General features: G+C 36.1%; 1 long non-coding RNA gene across 2 annotated transcripts in view; it reads right to left on the minus strand.

Moving 5' to 3' along the window:
• The window catches only part of LOC130679533 (uncharacterized), a 192241-nt gene extending 175327 nt beyond the window's left edge, over nt 1-16914 (minus strand). For both annotated transcript variants that reach the window (XR_008992526.1, XR_008992525.1), the window contains exon 1: nt 16744-16914. This is a non-coding gene — a long non-coding RNA (uncharacterized LOC130679533). The remainder of the gene's footprint in view (nt 1-16743) is intronic.
• Nucleotides 16915-19466: the final 2552 nt, after the last annotated feature.

Consider the following 19466-nt stretch of genomic DNA (forward strand, 5'->3'; position numbering starts at 1 on the left):
TAGCATCTCCATCTGTAGAGGGAGGAATGAGACAGGGACCATGGACTTAGACAGAGTAGGGTGAGGGCCTCTGGAAAAAGCAATATATAAACCATTGTGGGATTTGCTTTAGCCTGCTGGGGGGGGTCCAGCTTGTTTTTCTGACTTTACCCAGGTGCTGCTTTTCTTCCTCCAGCCCTAAACAAATGATTTGCAACCTGGGCAATGTAGCAAGCAGGCCGAAAACAAAGTAGTAAAAACAGGAAGGATTCCATCTTGAAAATAAGTTGCATCTTAAAACCCAATTAGTTAAAAAGTAAGTTTCTTAACAAACAGACAATAACTCAGCCCACCTTGGGAGCAAAGCAGGTAATCTTGAGTGATATGCTCCCAGACCAGGAAGTTGCTATCCTGGGAGGAAATAAGAGCAGTAAAATTCTTGTAAATAACCAGGAAGACAAATTAGAAACTTAATGTCTCTTCAAAGATAAATATTTTGGGACCACTTAGCAACTGTACATCACTATCCCTTTGTCTCTCAACTGCCTATAAAACCCCTAGACAACCCACCACTCTAGGACTCTCTTGTCCCCTCCTGGCCTTAGCCAGGAGCTCTGTCCTTTAGCTTTCTCTGTAAATAAAAGCCTCTGCCTTGCTCTCCTTAAAAAAAAACAACAACAATGAGATATCACCTCACACAAGTTAGAATAGCCACTATCCAAAAGACAATAAATAACAAATGCTGGCAAGGGTGTGGAGAAATAGGAACCTTCCTACACTGTCAGTGGGACTGCGAATTTGTGTAACCACTGTAGACCGCAGTATGGAGGTTCCTCAAAGAACAAAAACTAGGAATACCATTGGACCCAGTAATCCCACTTCTAGGAATTTACCCGAAGACAACAAAATCCCAGATACAAAAATGTATATGCACTCCTATGTTCATCACACTGTTTGCAATAGCTAAGATAAGGAAGCAACCTAAATATCCATCAACAGATGAATAGATAAAGAATATTTGGTACATATACACAATGGAATATTTTTCAACCATAAGAAGAAAACAAATCCTAACATTTGCAACAACATGGATTGATCTAAAGGGTAATTATGCTCAGTGAAATAAGCCAGGTGGATAAAGAGAAATACCATATGATTTCACTTATTTGTGGAGTATAAAAACAAAGCGAAACAGAAGGTACAAAACAGCATTAGACTCACAGACACTGACAAGTGACTAGTGGTTACCAAGATGGAGGGGGAGGAGGACTGTTGAACCACTATGATGTACATTTGACAAAATAAAAAAGTCAAAAAAATAATAAGGACCATGCATGGTTTAGATTCTGGTAGAAATTTAAACAGTCCTCCACTAGTAGTTTGGGATTAAAAATCAGTGCCTGTCTGGAATCCTCTCCTTTCTCCATGTTTTCCCTATAGCACTTGGGTTTCAGGATATAGTTAGTAAAATCACTGCACCAGTTCAACTGTCGTATGGGAGCCCTCTCTACTATTTTCAGGCTTCATACCCCATGTTGGCAAGCAAGCTGCATCAGGACATGTCCGCATTCTGTAGTTTTAGTGTCACTCAAAAGCACAAAAACAGAAGCAATTTTTTGGTCTCAGTCCCTTTAAGAACTTAGAACACAAATCTTGTCTGCCCACCATATTTTTACCCTGTGAGTACTACATAGAACCTGAAAAATTTCAGTGAGACCCCCAACCTACAAGGTCTTACTCATTTTGCTTAGAAACAAATCAGTTTGACATCTTAACCCAGAACAAAGGGTTCTTAACCCCTCAGCACCATATATATGTAGGCAAAATTTTCACATATACATGCACATGGATATATTTTCCTGGGCAAAGAGTTCTATACCATGAGCCTTAACTATGTTCTTCATCCCAAATAGGTAAAGTCAGTGAATCTTTAGGAAGAACCAAGTTTCACTTATTTTCAGAATGTGTGTGTATGTACATATATACATATATGTACACACACATATCCATATATGTATAAAACCTACACATACATATACACAAGAATGAGCTCATATGGTTATAGGGGCTAGCAAGTCTGCAATTCATGGGACAGGCTGTCAGGCTGTAAATTCTGAGAAGAATTGATGCTGCAATCTTGAGTTCAAAGGCAGTCTGGAAGCAGAATTCCTGAGTGTTCAAGCAACCTTTTCTCTTAAGGCCGTCAGCTGACTGGATAGGGTATACCCACATTGTGAAGAATGATCTACTGTACTTAGTCTATTGATATAAATGTTAATCATATCTTTAAAATGTCTTTACATGTAGATAGGCATTTGAAAAAAATTGAATGCCATGGACCAGCCAAATTGACTTGTAAAATGAACCATCACACATTCTATGTCAAAGAATATCTTCTGAGCACTCCCTTTTGATAGTAATACCCTGACTGATAATAAACATTCAATAAATGTTACCTTTGATTTGTAAATTTCAACATTCTTTGGCTTAAGATCCAAGAGAGGCCACCTAACATATGCTGTATAGAAGTACAGTGGATTACAATCTCCCCAAAAGCTTGTCTGAATCTTTTTACCTCTGTGCAAGAAGGATATCGTGAATGCTATAAAACCAGTTCCCCAGTGTTTACGGGTAATGTCAGTAAGATCAACTATTCAAGTTAAAGGATACGTAGATAGAAAAAAAAATGCTTATAGTGAAAAAACAGCAGTGTAAGAAGAAAACAAAGAGGTAATTTAGAAGTAAATATTTGCCTTTGCCCTCTAGGTTACTAATTGATTTGCTTCCTGAAATAGGAAAAAAGCACAGAACATTGAAGACCAGTTTTCCAAAAATTTTATTCTGCCTAAATTTCATGAGTTTAGCAATTCTGTCTTTAATTTATTGTACATTTCTATGAAAATAATTATTGGGGTCAGTAGGGAGGTGAGGGAGGAGACTGTCATTGAAACCATCCTTCCTTAAGATTAAATTTTACTATTTTTGGAGGACCTGCCCTCCCTGGGGAAAATATCTGCTGTAGTACTGTTAAAAACAGGAGCACATCAAAATCCTGATATGATATGCTGAGACTACTTCTGTAGAAGAATCACAGAACTGTTTACAAGTTCATAATGCTCGATCTCATGATTCAACAATGAAATCATTACACCCCCAACAGATTCACAGCTTTGCCACAGTCACTCAACTATAAGAGTGACTCACCTATATAGTCACTCAACTATACCTATATTTCAAACCATTTCTATGCTTTTCAAGCTTCTCTTAGCTACTTCTCTTCTCCCCTCCCTTGCCTCCTGAAAGATCACCTTACAGCCTTCGAATTAAAACAATTATCTTCATTTTACCTCAGTCTAGCTTTCTTGATACTCATTTTATGTAATCTTCTCTTACGCCTCAGGAAAAAACTCACCCTTTTCCCTGTCAAAGCTAACCCCAGTGAAGGATGATTTTCTTTCTCCACTCCCTCTCTAGTACCTGTGTACTTCAAAATCTGATCTGAGTACGCCAGCATATGAAACACCTTACATTATTAAAAGTTCTCTTTTCTGGTCTCCACCTTGACATTACTCAATCAGAATTTCTGGAATGAGGCCCAAAATCAACATTTTCACCCAAACACTCCAGGTATTTATTTTATAACACAGCTCTTGACAATCTCCGTCAATAATGGCCTCTTTCTCTAACAGATCCAGAAACGTCCTCTTTGCTAGCTCTGAAATTTGGCTCCCATTTCTCAATATCCTCTATAAATTTCACTCAGAAGTCACTTGTAACCTCTTAAAAGGCACTAAAATCACCTTTTTCCAGTCCCTACTCTTCCTGACCTCTCTGTAGCATAAAAGAAAAGTATACCATAAAGCACTGAACTTCTGAAATTTCAGTTATGAACACTTGTCCAAAGACAAAGGAAAGAAAATTAGAAGCAGGTGATTTATGTGCTATTCCAGTCAATGAACCTCTGTTCCAAAACAGGGTTCAGATGGGATATCTGAACTTTCCATCATCTCATTAGGTCTCTCATAGCATGAGTTACTTGCTGAGTGCTTAAAACTATCTTTTACATTCAGCATGGCCCCTACATGAAACTCAATTATGTCTTCTGGTACTTGAAGTAAGGAAGGAATGAAGGATTTAAAAAGGTAGGAAGGAAGAAAGGACAGACCTATTCCAATTTGGGGAAGGAAAAATACATATTGAATTTTTATAGAAAACTGTGTCAGTACCTAGTGTGACACATTTATAATGGATTTTATAAAATAGTTTTGACTTTATGTCATTTTCAGCATATGTCATAAGTTAAGAAACAAATCCATGAATAAAATGAAAAGTTACAGTATAATTAACTATACTCTTTATTAAAACATCTCCTTCCTAAGTCTCAACAATGTATTCTCATCTGTTTTTTTTCTCGTATCTTGCTCTTACTTCTTGGATCCTCCTAACTGGTTCCTTTCCCTAAAATGAAGGCACTTTCATCCCCTTCATTCTTTCTCCTGCCTTCACCTTCTCTGTCTTCTTCCACAAATGGATCCCACTTAAGAAACAAAACCATTGTGTAATTTCTGAATTAAGATCAGCCAAAGGTATTAGTCTTCCAATAGCAGCAACTCCATCATTTGAAAATGAGTCCTAATTCCTAGTAATGAAACATGTTAGTTCCTAGCACCTATTAGTACCTAGTAGTAGTGGCTCAGTCGCAAATGTCAAGATCCTGTACTGCTCCCCTAAGTTTCCTTGTTACCTTTCAGGTCCATTACTTTGTTACTTGGGGAGAAACTGCTAGTGCCTATGTCACTTGGCAGTGACAGGAAATCTCTGTTACCTCCTATACTGACCCTGTCCACAAACTTAAGTTTTTGCTTTGACTCACACTCAGTAAGCTGACTTGTTGGCCTACGAACTCTTTTAGACTCTATCAGATTGTGTAATTTTAAATTCTACCAAATAGTGGAGCTTAGTAACCGACAAAGTAGCTGGTGAAATATACCATGGCCTGGAGACAGACTGTGGAGACTATGGCAATTGAAAGTAAAAGAAATGGAGAAACAAGGAAACTTACAGGAAGCTCTTACTTTCCAAGAGTTTGGGCTTTTACGTACTTTTCATTTCATAACTACTACTTAATATTAGCCTGAACTTTAACAGTACATTTTACATTTATGATATGCTCTGACTTTTATTCATAAAAGCACACACATTACTATGTTTGAAAATGTCATAGAATCACTATGAAATTAGTTCTAATCAGATCCTCACCATTAGAGAAATGTGAATTCAGCAGCATTCAGAGGAAACGGCTTTAGGAACATAAAAGTTAATCTATTATGTTAAAAGATCATTGAAAACACTATTTTATAAGCCAAATTGATAGCAGCTATATTAACCAAAATATATTTGCAAAGGAAATTTTTAAGAAGTATATTTTTATTTCCATTAGATGGAAGTATGGGCATGTCTCCACTCATATATAAGTAGATAAAATTATAGAATATTTTATATTTGGAGAGGACTTAATTACAAAGTCCAGCAGTTTCATTTTACAGATGAAGATTCTAAGGCCCAGAAAAGGCAGACTAAGGAACATGTCTAACATCTAATTATTAGCAATACCAACTCTAGAGTTCTTTTACAATGCTATTTCACTTATGCAACAACTACCTATTGAACACCTACTTTGTGTACTGGAGCAATGAGAAACAGAAGAAAATTCTGTTTCCAAAAAGCCCACAATACAAAGAGAAAATCACACATGTAAATAATATAACCCAAATACAAATAACTTCAGCCTAGGATTACCTTAATAGTTAAATTAACACACTTAAGCTCCTATCATGTCTATGCTGAAAATCACAACCTTCTGTCTCATCTACTGACTTCTCTGGAGATTCATGTTTCTTCTACTTCATGGTTGCTCCAATTTCCTGCTTTTAATGAATTTTCACACTTTATGACAAAATAACTAATAGGAGAATACAGATAATGCATCTCAGAATTCCTAAATCACCTATAAACTCAAGGTCTTAATAACACAACATAGTATCCCAAAAAGTTGGGTAAAGTGAATGGATATTAAATCAGAACTGTAGATCGTAGGATCTTTTGGTTGTAATCAATAAAAGAAAAAGAAAACTCAAATAATCCTAAACCATTCATTCAATAAAACTTAGTTAATGGTCCAAGCATTGGGGAATTAGCAATGAAAAAAAGACTCAAAAATATCTGCTCTCAGTAAGAAAGCAAATAAGGAGGCCGAGGAATATATTTCAAATTAAAAAAAAACAAGATAAAACCTCAGAAAAACAACTAAATGAAACAGAAATAAGCAATCTACCTAATAGAATTCAAAGTAATGGTTATAAAGATGCTCACCAGACTTCAAAATAAAGACCATAACAAGAAATAAAGAAGGATAAATTCAGTGAGAACTTCAACAAAGGGACAGAAAATATAACAAAGAACCAACAATCATAGCCTAACAATATGGTAACTGAAATGAAAAATACACTGAAGGAAATCAACAGCAGATTAGAGGATGCAGAAGATGGATCAGTGATCTGGAAGACAAGGTAGGAGAATCATCCAAGCTGGAAAACAAAAAGAGAAAAGAATTTTTTTTAATGAGGATAGATTAATAGATCTGTGGGACAACATCAAGCATACTAACATTTACATTATAGAAAAAGAATAGAGAAAATGGCAGAAAATTTATTTGAAGAAATAATAGATGAAAACTTCCCTGATGACACCCAGGGAGCAAAGAGAGCCCCAAACAAGATGAACCCAAGGATGTCCATATCACTGAATAATTAAAATATCAAAAATTAAAGATTAAGAATCTTAAAAGCAGCAAGAAAAAAATCAACTAGTTACATACACACAAACGAAATCCAATTAAGTCTATCAGCTGAATTTTCAGCAGAAATTGCAAGTCAGTAGGGAATGACATGACATTCAAAGTGTTGAAAGGAATAAATCTTAAAAACAATAATGTGCTATCCAGCAAAGTTATCATTCAGAATTGAAGAAGAGATAAGAAGTGTCCCAGACATCAAATGTTAAAGGAGTTAATCACCACTAAACCAGCCTTTCAAGATACATTAAAGAGATTTAAGTGAAAAAGAAAAGGTATAACTAGAAGGAAAAAAATGATGAAAGAAAAAAATTTAACTGCTAAAAGCAAACATATAGTAAAAAATAGTACATCATTCACTTATAAAGCGAGTATGAAAGTTAAAAGATCAAAGCAGTAAAATCAATTACATCTACAATAATTAGTTAAGGAATACACAAAACAAAAAGATGTAAAATATGACATCATACACATGAAACATGGAGGGGAGAGTAAAAATGTAGTGCTTTTAGAATGAGTTCAAACTTAAGCAAACATCAACTTAGAATAAACTCCTATATACATACGATATTATGTATGAATCTCACATAGTAAACACATGGTAACCACAAACCAAAACCTCTAACAGAGACACAGAAAAATAAAGAGAAAGGAATCCAAGCATAACACTGAAGAAAGTCATAACACACAAGGAAAGACAGCAAGAAAGACTATAGGAACAGAGAAGAACTACAAAGACAACCAGAAAATAATTGCCAAAATGGTAATAGTACATACATATTAATAATTACTTTAAATGTAAATGGAGTAAATGCTCTGAACAAAAGACACAGGGTGACTGAGTGGATTAAAAAACAAGACCCATCTATCTACTGCTGCCTAGAAGGTACTCCCAGACTAAAGACAAAACAAACTGAAAATGAAGAGATAGAAAATGATATTTCATACAAGTGGAAGAAGAAAAAAAGCTTGGGTAACATTACTTATATCAGGCAAAACAGACTTCAAAACAAAGACCATAACAAGAAATAAAGAAGGGTATTATATGATGATAAAGGGATCAATCCAACATGAGGATATTGCAATTATAAATATCCATGTACCCAATATAGGAACACCCAACTATATAAAGCACATTTTAACAAAGTTAAAGGGAGAAACTGATAGTAATACATAATAGTAGGGGACTTTAACACCATACTTACTTACTCACAATGGATAGATCATCCAGACAGGAAATCAATAAGGAAACAGTAGCTTTGAATGACATATTAGACCAGATGGGCTTAACAAATATATACAGTACATTCCATCCAAAAACAGCGGAATACACATTCGAGTACACATAGAACATTCTCCAGGGTAGATCATGTTAGGCCACAAAACAAGTCTCAATAAACTTAAGATAAAAATTCTTGTCTGACATCTTTTCTGACCCCAACAGTAAGAAACTAGAAATCAATTACAAGGAAAAAACTAGACAGTATGGAGGTCCTCAGAAAACTAAAAACGGAAATACCATACAACCCAGTAATTACACTTCTAGGAATTTACCCGAAAAAAAACACAAAAACCCTAATTAGAAAAGATTTATGCACTCTTATGTTTATTGCTGCATTATTTATAATAGCTAAGATATGGAAGCAACCTAAATGTCTATCAATAGATGAATGAATAAAGAAAATGTGGTATATACACACAACAGAATTTTAGCCATCAGAAAAAAGAAATCCTGCCATTTGCAACAACCTGAATGGACCTAGAGAGTATTACACTAAGTAAAATATGCCAGGCAGAGAAACACAAATACCAGATGATTTCACTTATTTGTGGAATGTAAAAACAAAACAAAACAAAATGATCAAAATAGTAGTAGACTCATAGACACTGAGAAGTGACTGGTGGTTTCCATGGGGGAGGGTTGGAGTAAGCTGAGGGGAATAAAGGGGCACAAAAATTCTCAATAATAATATAAGTTGGTCACAGGGATGGTAGTACAGCATGGAGAATACAGTCAATGATTCTGTAACTTCTTCCGATACTGACAGATAATAACTGTACTAGTGGGGTAAGGATTTAATAATATGTATAACTGCTGAACTACTGTGTTGTATACCTGAAACCAATACAAGATTGTGTATCAACTATACTTCAATTTTTTAAAAAAGGAAAAAACTGAAAGAAACACAAACGTGTGGAAGCTAAACAACATGCTATTAAATAACTAAAGAGTCAGTGAATAAATTGAAGAGAAAATTTTAAAAATATCTGGAAACAAATGAAATTGAAACATAAAGTTTCATAATCTTTGGGACACAGCAAAAGCAGTCCTAAAAGGGAAGTTTGTAGAAATACAGGCCTACTTCAAGAAATGAGAAATCTCAAATAAAAAAATTTAGCCTTATATCAAAAGTAATTATGAAATGAACAAAGCCCAAAGTTCATAGAACAAAAAACATAATGGAAATAATTAAATGGAGACTAAAAAGAATAGAAAAGAGAATAAAACTAAGAGCTTGTTCTTTGAAAAGATAAACAAAACTGAGAAACTTTTAGCCAGATTCATCAAGAAAAAAAAAGAGAGAGGATTTAAATAAATAAAATTAGAAGTGAAAGAGAAGTTACAATTGACACCACAGAAATACACAGGGTTATAAGAGACTACTAGGCAACATTATACACCAAATGGTTGGACAGCTTAGAAGAAATGGATAAATTCTTAGAAACATACAATCTTACAATACTGAATCAAGAAGAAATAGAAAAGCTTAACAGGTCAATCAATTACTAGCAATGAAACTGAATCAGTAATCAAAAAATTCCCAACAAACAAAATCCCAGAACTAGACTTTTCACAGATGAGTTCCACCAAATATTTAAGGAAGAGTTAATACCTATCTTTCTCAAAAAAAAAATTGAAGAAAAATGGATACTTCATTCTATAAGGCAAGCCCCTGATACTAAAACCTGACACAGACACAACAAAAAAAAGAAAATTTCAGGCCAACAGTCATAATGAACACAGATGCAAAAACAAAATATTAGCAAACAATTTCAACAATACATTAAAAGGTTCATTCATCATCATCATTCCAGCAGATAAGATTTACTCGAGGGATGTAAGGAAGGTTCAGCACCCATAAATCAATAAATATGATAGACTTATTAACAAAATGAATATGATCATCTCAATAGATGGAGAAAAACATTTGAAACAATTCAACATCACCTCATAATAAAAACCGTCAACAAAGTGGGCACAGAGCAAATATACCTCCAAATAATAAAGCTCATGTATGACAAACCTACAGCTAACATCATATTTAATGGTGAAAAGCTGCAAGCTTTTCCTCTAAAATCAGTAACAATACGGGGATGTCCACTCCTGCCACTTTAATTCAACATAATACTAAAAGTCCTAGCCACAGCAATCAGACAAGATAAAGAAATAAATGCATCCAATGGTAAGGAAGAAGTAAAACTGTCACTATTTTTAGGTGACATGATACTATATACAGAAAACCATAAATACTCCACCAAAAACTATTAAAACTAATATATGAATTCAGTAAAGCTGCAGGATACAAAAATCAGTACACAGGTATCTGTTGCATTTTGATACACTAATAATGATCAGAAAGAGAGGTTAAGAAACAATCCTATTTACAATTGTATCAAAAAGAACAAAATGCCTGGAAATAAATTAAACCAAGGATGTGAAAAACCTGCACTCTGAAAACTGTAAGACATTAGAGAGAAATTGAAGAAAATACAAATAAATGGAAAGATATTCCATGCTCATGGAATTATTATTATTAAAATATCCATACTAGCCTATAGACTTGATGCAATCCCTACCAAAATACCAATAGTACTCTTTACAGAACTAGAACAGAGAGCCCTAAAATTTGTATGGAACCACAAAAGACCCCAAATAGCCAAAGCAATCTTGAGTAAGAAGATTAAAGCTAGAGAAATCAGAATTTCAAACTATACTACAAAGTCATAATAATAAAAACAGTATGGTACTGGCACAAAAGCAGACACAGAGATCAATGGAATGGAATAGAAAGCACAGACATAAATCCATGCTTAATTCAATAAATGGTGTTGGAAAAACTGGAGAACTACAAGCAGAAGAATGAAACTGGGCCACTTTCTTACACCATATACAAAAATAATATTCAAATGGATTAAGGATCTATATGTAAGACCCAAAAACATAAAACTCCTAAAAGAAAACATAGGTAGTATACTTTTAGACATTGCCATTAGCAGTATTTTTTTTTGGATGTCTCCTCAGAACAGGGCAACAAAAAACAAAATAAATAAATTGGACTACAGCAAACTAAAAAAGCTTTTGCACATTGAAGGAAACCATCAACAAACAAAAAAGCAACCTACTGAATGGCAGAAGACACTTGCAAATCAGGTATCCAATAAGGGGTTAATATCCAAACTGTACAAAAAATTCATACAACTCAACACCAGAAAAACTAACAATCCAATTAAGAAATGGGCAGAGGACCTGAATAGTCATTTTCCAAAGAAGACATAGAGATGGCCAATAGACACATGAAGAAATGCTCAACAGCATTTAAGCACTAGGGAAATGCAAATCAAAACCACAGTAAGATATCACTTCACACCAGTCAGAATGGTTAGTATAAGAAAGATAAGAAATAACAAGTGTTAGCATGGATGTGGGGAAAAGGGAACTCTCAGGCACTGTTGGAGGAAAACAGTATGGAGTTTTCTTAAAAAATTTAAAAAAAGAAATACCATATAGTAATTCCACTTCTGGGTATTTACCCAAAGAAAACAAAAACTGGTTGGGGAATATAAAGGCACCCCTACGTTTATTACAGCACTACAATAGCCAAAATATGGAAACAACATAAATGTCCAATATTATTCAGCCATAATAAAGTACAAAATCTCGTCACTTGCAACAACATGGATGGCCCAGAGAGTATTAAGAGAAATAAGTCAGAAAAAGACAAATATCATATGATTTCACTTATATATGGAACCTAAAAAACAAAACAAATGAACAACACACAAAACAACCCAGAAACAGAATACAGAGAATTTATGGTTGCCAGAGGAAAGAGGGGAGGAAGAATGGGCAAAATAGGTGAGAGGGATTAAAAGGAAGAAAGTTTCAGTTATAAAATAAACAAATCACAGTCTTGAAAAGTACAGATAGGGAAAATAGTAATATGATAATAATTTTGTATGGTGACAAATGGCTAATATAATATGGTATGTCAACTATACTTTTATTAAATACTTAAAATCTCTGCTTGTGGGACATAATTTTCAGAGGAAAGACAGATAACAAGCAAGTAAGTAAATATGCACATGCAGTGATCATACCAGAGAGATTAGGGCAGACAAAGATACACAGCATAGTTCATCTTTTAGATAGGAGAGTTAAGGGAGAACTCATTGAAAGGGTGGCATTTATAGAGAAACTAAAGGAACTGAGCAAGTAAGCTATATGAAAGACAGGAATTCTTGGCAAAGGGAACAGCACAGAGAAGCTGAACTTGGCATATTTGAAGAAAAACAAGGTGGCCAGTGTGTCTCGGGCAGAGTGACAGACCAGGAAAGTAGTGTATGTAAGGTCTAGAAGATAACTGGGATCCATATCAGACAGAGCCTTTTAGGCTAATGTAAGGACTTGGGAAGTTTATGACAAAAGATTGGCATGGTCTGAGTCACATTTACAGAGAATCACTGTTTACTAAATAGAGAATTGGATGGCAAGAGTGGAAGCAGAGAGGCTATAGATAACTATAGAAGGCTATAGTTATAATCCAGGAGAAAGACGATGCGGGTTTAGATTAGGGTATAGTAATGGAAGTAATGAGAAATGGTGAAATCTTGGCTATACTTTGATGGAAAAACTGACAAAATTTGGTAATGAATTACATCTGTGTTATAAGAGAAAGCAAACAACTAGGAAAATAGAGGTGCCATTTAATAAAATTAGTAAAACTATAGAAATCTATTTGAAGGGGGAGAATCAACAGTTGGGTTTAATTCAATAAATGAGATTCACTGGAACTTTGGCAGGTTTCAAGATCAGTTTATAAGTCATTTGATCTTAGTAATTCAATCAAATCATCAAAGATTCATCTTTCTATTTTTTAAATCTGTGTAATTAACAGTCACAGACTTCCGAAGGATGGCTCCACATGTGGACAAAGGATAATTGCCCTCAGAAATTGGAGCTATGTCTTCACATGCAGTAGGACAGCCAGGGCAGTTTTCACAGCCATGGGACAAAATGTCTTAAGGCTTTGCTGAATGGATCTTTCCTAAACCAACTCCTATGCCTCAGAAAATGTCAGGGAAAATGTTGACTGGATTAAGCATAGATTACTTTCAAATTAATCACCATCTTAATGGTATTATGGGATTATCTGATTCTTAGACCAATTTGCTATCACTGTGCGAGGAGGATGAAAGGTTAATCCCACCTAAACAAAATGGTTGCTACATAATCAGGGTGGAGTTGAAGACATGTTGTAAAAATAGGCACAGTGCCCACTATAAATGCACAGAAAAGCAAATGACTTACTGGATGCACCTATTCTTACAGGCCCTTTGGCAATTCCTGTCCTGAGGAAATCTCACTGGCTGAGTCTTTTTAATTGAGGTTCTGTGGGTAAAATTGCAATATTTCCAGAATCTTTGCCAGGCCTTAGTGCATCTCCATATCAATAAGTGTTTTCAAGGGGTGGAGAGAAGTAGTCCATCTCCATATCAACAGGTGATTACAAGGGGGAGTGAGGGCATATCTGGACAAGAGAGGTTGGTTGGGGTCCCTTTTTGCATCCGGGTCATGAGAGACACCAGTGAGCAAAAGTGGACAACTTCTTGTATGCAGGAAATGGGTTTCTCCCACTATATTTCTCCCTTTAAATGATTTTGTTTTCAAAGGTGATTTTCCCTGGGCTGGGAAAATATTTTACCCCCTGGAGTTACAGATTCCCCAACAGAAAAGAAGTTCCATGTTGCATAACTTCCTTTCTCTAAAAATCCTTCTTGTACTTCCTCTTCATATTACTTCTCAGGCTCCCTGAATCCCTCTTCCCAGTGGGCTACCAAAGTATTCAAAACTCACATCATATACTTCCCATGTAAGCCAGTTTTGCATGTACACAAATTCATTAAGGCGGACTGTTAAATGAAAGACTGTTTATTCCAGGTATGAACTCCACAGCAGAACAGGAAAACCTACAGAGGTTTTGAAAGGTTGGTCTTTTTCCTTTAAACAGTAAATATTTATTCTTCCTCTATCAAGTTCCATGAAAGGGAACTACATGGACCTTCTTTTAACAGATATGAATTGCCTTTAGAAAACAGACATAGCTACACAGTCAGAATTATATGTATTTATCTCAGAATTTATTTTATTATTTTAAACATACGTTTTCCCCTTTTTTACAATAATTTTTCAGTGAATCAAGAATTCTAAATAAGCTATGTACAACATGCTGTAACAGCTAAGTAGAATGGGCCTCTAATTCTGCCCAGCATGGTGATAAGAACAGACATTAAGTATCTCATAGACAATACTGAAGCTATTGGCAGTCTTCAAGAGACAAAATTATATTCTAGAAAGATAACTGCAGCAGTTACGGAGGAGCAGTTAGGATGAAGAGGAATAAAACTAGATGCCATGCTGTCAGTTAGGAAGCTATAATAATAGCCTCATAAAGAATGAGGGACTGTCCCAAAGCAGTGACAGAAAGGTAGGAAACAGGTCCCAGTTTAAAGGTAACTATGAAGTTGAATCATTAAGTTGCCTCTCTAATATTTCATACAAAACTCACTATAGCAAATGGGTGATATCTTTGGAAGCATAAAGATTGAGTGAACAATTTGCTATTTTTTGCCACATCCTTTTGGATTTTGTTATTTTGCCAACATCTTTTCTTCTTCTTCCATTAACAACACCTGAATTTTGCATCTGGGGAAATTGTCTTTTCCCATTAGATACAGTCGGGTTAGATCAACCAAGATTTGTTTCCCTCCATATTCTTCAATTTAGACCGACAGATACTCTCTGGACTTTGCCACAGTGGGGACGGGAAGGAAGAAATGAAGATGATAAGCAGCAACATCTGATGAAACTATTTACTACCAAGATTCCAAAAGCTTCCCTGATTCTTATTTTTCAGATTTCCTTTTAAGTAAGCCATCTTTATATCTTCCTATACCTTCCCAAGAAATTATAACATTAGCTGGGTTGGTTTCTATTCCTTACAGCAAAAACTACCTAATACAAAAATATGAAAAAAACAAATGAGCCAGGACATCACAGGGCTAAGAACATAGGTTTCCTAACAGTCCAGTGACTTTTGTACCATATCATGCTGCTTGTGAATACTGAATAAGAAACAATTTCTTCAGACATAAATACAGTGTCAATGGAAACGTGTTCATCAACACTAAATTATAAGCGAGTTTATAATAACTGGCTTACATCCATGAGACAAAGGCAAAGAACAAGTTGGATTTTACACATGCTAGGACTTGATGATAGCACAGCTTATCTAGCCATGTCTGGAGATAATAGGAAAGTACTAAGCAAATACAATGTAGTCCTAGGGATCCAGCAGTAATGGACCACATGCCAAGTTCTTGGAACTTATCATCAAAACAATCTGGGAATTTCTGAGCTCCCACTGCTGCTGCAAAATTCTACTTTGTGGTTTGTGGGTGAATCACAGAACCTTCCTCAAGGCTTTAAATTGGAGCTTTTAAGAATAATAATAAAAAACTGAGTTGGATTAAATTTAAAACCATCTTCTGGGTTCACTAAGTAGGTAAGAATAACATTTAATGGAACCAGCAAGCTCCTTTCTGTTCAGTTTACTTGCCCCCAAGTTTAGGTGATTGCATCAGATTCCTGTGACTGTACTTTGATCTTTCTGGCTTCTGGGAATGAAGGAATTCTCTAATATGTCTACTAAATAGGGAATATGTCTCCCTCCACGGTAAGAATAAGCTGAAATTTACAATACAGGAACTATTGGAAGGGGAAGGGAAGATGAATTCAAAGAAAAACAAACCAACAGACTGAAAAATCCTGAAAGCTAACACACATGGGGGCTGAAAACACTGAGAGATTGCCAAAAAGTATTTTGGCAGGAGACATTCAAGTTTAGAAGACCTAACTTTAAAATGAGGAAAGGCACTTAAGTGGAGAAAAAGCAAAAACAAAAATGGAAGAAGTCAGAAAAATGTAAAGGAATAATCGAATTTAATGCAAGAGACATTAACAGACCCTTTGTTTTAATGAGAAAAACACCAAAAAAAAAGTAAGTTTCCTTTTCTACTTGCTGAAGAATTACTGAAAATAAAAATCCATTGTAACTGAACAACACTGACAATTTCTCTGATTTAACATGCTGAAGTCTAATCAAGACAAAATAAGAATATTGGTAAATAAAAAATAATATCCTTGATGCTGGCCAAACACAGCTGAAAACTAAGGGTCATATCGTCCCATTGAGCTATTCTCCAAAAGTAAGTCCCTCTGATAGAGATGACTTGTTTTTTTTCTAACAAAGTCGTTTTATTTAGGTCCCAAGGCAACCAGGGAGAAGAGGTGACTACAAGTTAATCTCTCCGCTGGGGAGCTGGGAACCCCGAGCCCCTGGCTCCAAGCAGCAGGAGCTGCGGAATGGGTTGGGATGCGGAATGGGTTGGGATGCGCCCAGCCAGGGCTCCAGCCGCCCGGACAGGCCCCAGCCCGGGGTCCAGCACGAGCCGGTTCCGAGTGATGGGCAGTGGGTAGCCCCTTCTTTCTGAAGCAGAAGAAAACCCACGAGAAACACAGGAAAGGAAATCAAAAACTAAAATGAAAACCCAAGGAAAGGGACAGCACAAACCTTCCGTGAGCGTAGTCCCGGTGTCAGGGTTGTCTTGCCAATGGGTTTCAGCCCCGGGCAAGTTCGCTATGGATTCAGTGTGACCAAAGAAATTGACAGCAAAACGTTCTTTGGGGTGAAAGGATTTACTACCCGGCTTGTTCTCCCGGCGGGAGGTCGAGCACTAGCATCTCTGCCTCCGCCCAGAGCACTAGGCTGAGCTCCCTGTATAGCGCAATAATAGTTTATTGCCTAAGGGTGTGGAAGCGGTAGCCTAGCAACAGGCCAGATACATAATCAGGTGGTTTAAGGCCAGTGAGGATCCTGGCCGTAGGAACCCAAACTTCCCCACAGAGGTGCTGCAAAAGCCCACACAGTCCGCACCTGCTGAGGTAAAATCTGCGAGTTTAGTTGACGGGGGATCCGGTGTGAAGGCTCTTCGAGGCTAGTTCTGCCCTCCTCATCATCTGAACCAGCAGTCGGCCTCAGCTTCAGGCTTTAGCCCTCCGGGCCTCACAGGAGTCGTGTCAGCGTTAAGTCAGAGCCCTGTCTGGCGCCCGGGCCTTGCTTCACGCGATACTCAGCTTGCATCATGAGCAGCTTCAAGCTGTCCTGTTGCATGTCCATGATGATGTCTGTGTACTCCGGGGCATTGTTTTTGTCTCTTTCCACTCAAATGCGTTCAAGTTGGCCAATGAGAAAGTGTTGTTTTTCATGAGGCGAGAGGTGATGTTCTGGGTGGGGTTCTCCTGTCTGAGGGAAACTTCCTGTTCCGGGTGGTCCATTTGGGCAGGAGTGCTGGGAGACGTGAGGCGGCATATGGGGGTGGTGGAGGGGGTGGTAGAGATGAGGACGTACCCCTCATGTCTTGTGAATGTTGGGGTACCTGCCACATCTTGGTGAAGAACCAAAAGGCCGGCCGGGGGTAAGGGAAGTAGATGGCGAACTTGGAGTGCTATGAAGGAACCGCCCTCATAGTAGGTGTTGAGGGACCCAAGGATGGCCACCTCCCAGTTATATAGGTCATCTTCATCCACCAGGGTTACTGGAAACTGTGGACTGGCTTCTCTGGAAACTCTAGACTGGCTTCTCTTACAGCCCCTTGAGTTGGAGCAGCTGTGCCTTCTGAGAGCTGGGCACCAGCAGTCTTTGCAGAAAACTGCTTAGCTTCACAATGTGGATGGAGGGAGAGCAGATCAGTATTTCTAGATGTGTTTTTTAAGAATACAATTAATTTATTTGAAACATTCTTTATTAATTGAGTTCCAGAATCATTTCACAAGGATTTGTGAAAAGCATTTGACAGAAGATGGCATTGAAATACAATGGAGAAACCTAATTGTGTAAAAAGCAGAAAATGAAGGAAACTTCGTATATATTGAGTTATTTCCCTTCTATAAAAGATTTTCTTGTTTGTCTTTTGCTTATCTGGATGACAATCATGGCAGAAGTGTAATGGTATGTTATAAATGTAGTTTTACAGACTTTTGGCTTTCACTCTAAAGAAACATTATTACTTTAATGAGCTATGGAAAATTATCTTAATAATTAAACTATGTAAAAGATAATACATATATAGCTTATAGTACAGGTACATTCACAGTGCAAGCAAAAAATCTTGAGTAATCAAAATTGAAGAATTAAAGTAATTTTTACACCAGAGAAGTATGAAATTGTCAGTTTGAAAGCTTTAATTGGCACGTGTTTCTTTCTTTAGATTGTTAGAATTCCTATGACCTATTTCTAAATTTATTGAAAATTGCTTCAACAGCTAACATTGTGAATTGTTCTTTTTAAAGCTTTCCTCTATTCCCAAATAATCTATAACATTGTTTTAGCTTATATATGGATCTGAATGCAAAATTTAATAACTGCCATCATCTGTGTAAGGAGATGTCAACTCTTAGAAGAATATGGTGTAACTAGGTTTTACCATCCCTACAACTTACAATTTATGCAAGATATCGATGACCTATGCATCAAAACTATACACATTGCATAAGATGGTTAATTTATTAGGCAAGCATGCTGAAAATTGGTTAGTTCCTCTGCAACTTTTATTTTTATCATTGTTCAGCTAGTGACTTATCTACTTAGGATAGTATTTTTTTAACATTTAGATCTATTTCTAACCCAGATGGAAAAGATGTGATAAAATAAAGCATGAGTTCCTAGACATAATTGAGCTTTTCTTGTTATAAATAAACTATTAAAGTGACTAACCTATTTTAATGACACAAAACTCAATAAATATATGTAACATATAAAATTTTGAAATAAATATCAAAACTTTAATACCATACTACCTGCATCTGTAAGAAATTAGGGCTTAGCTCAACCATGAATTAATTGGTAAAGAGACTCCTGTGTTAGATATTTCTCCTAATCCATAATCATTCCAAATTTTGGATTTATAAAGGAAAAACCTTTCACTAACTATAGGCCCTTATCAGACAAAAGCTTTTATTGTTTTTTCCTCAATTATTCCAATAAATTGTTTATAGTAACTCCACTGAATCAGTTTTCCAAGTTCTAAACAGAACATGGCAACATGTAAAATATGTATTTTTTCAATGCCTGTTTTTTCCTCATTCATTATCTGAAAATATGCTTCTATATACTTTTAATAACATCTTTTAATATCCTTCAACTTCAATTATTTAATGGTTAATTGACACTGAAAGGGTCTTCTTTATTAAAATCTGCACTTGTACAACCAGTCTCTTAAAGGTCCCTAACTAAAG

This window comes from Manis pentadactyla, chromosome 11 (assembly GCF_030020395.1).
Source record: "Manis pentadactyla isolate mManPen7 chromosome 11, mManPen7.hap1, whole genome shotgun sequence".
NCBI lineage: Eukaryota > Metazoa > Chordata > Mammalia > Pholidota > Manidae > Manis > Manis pentadactyla.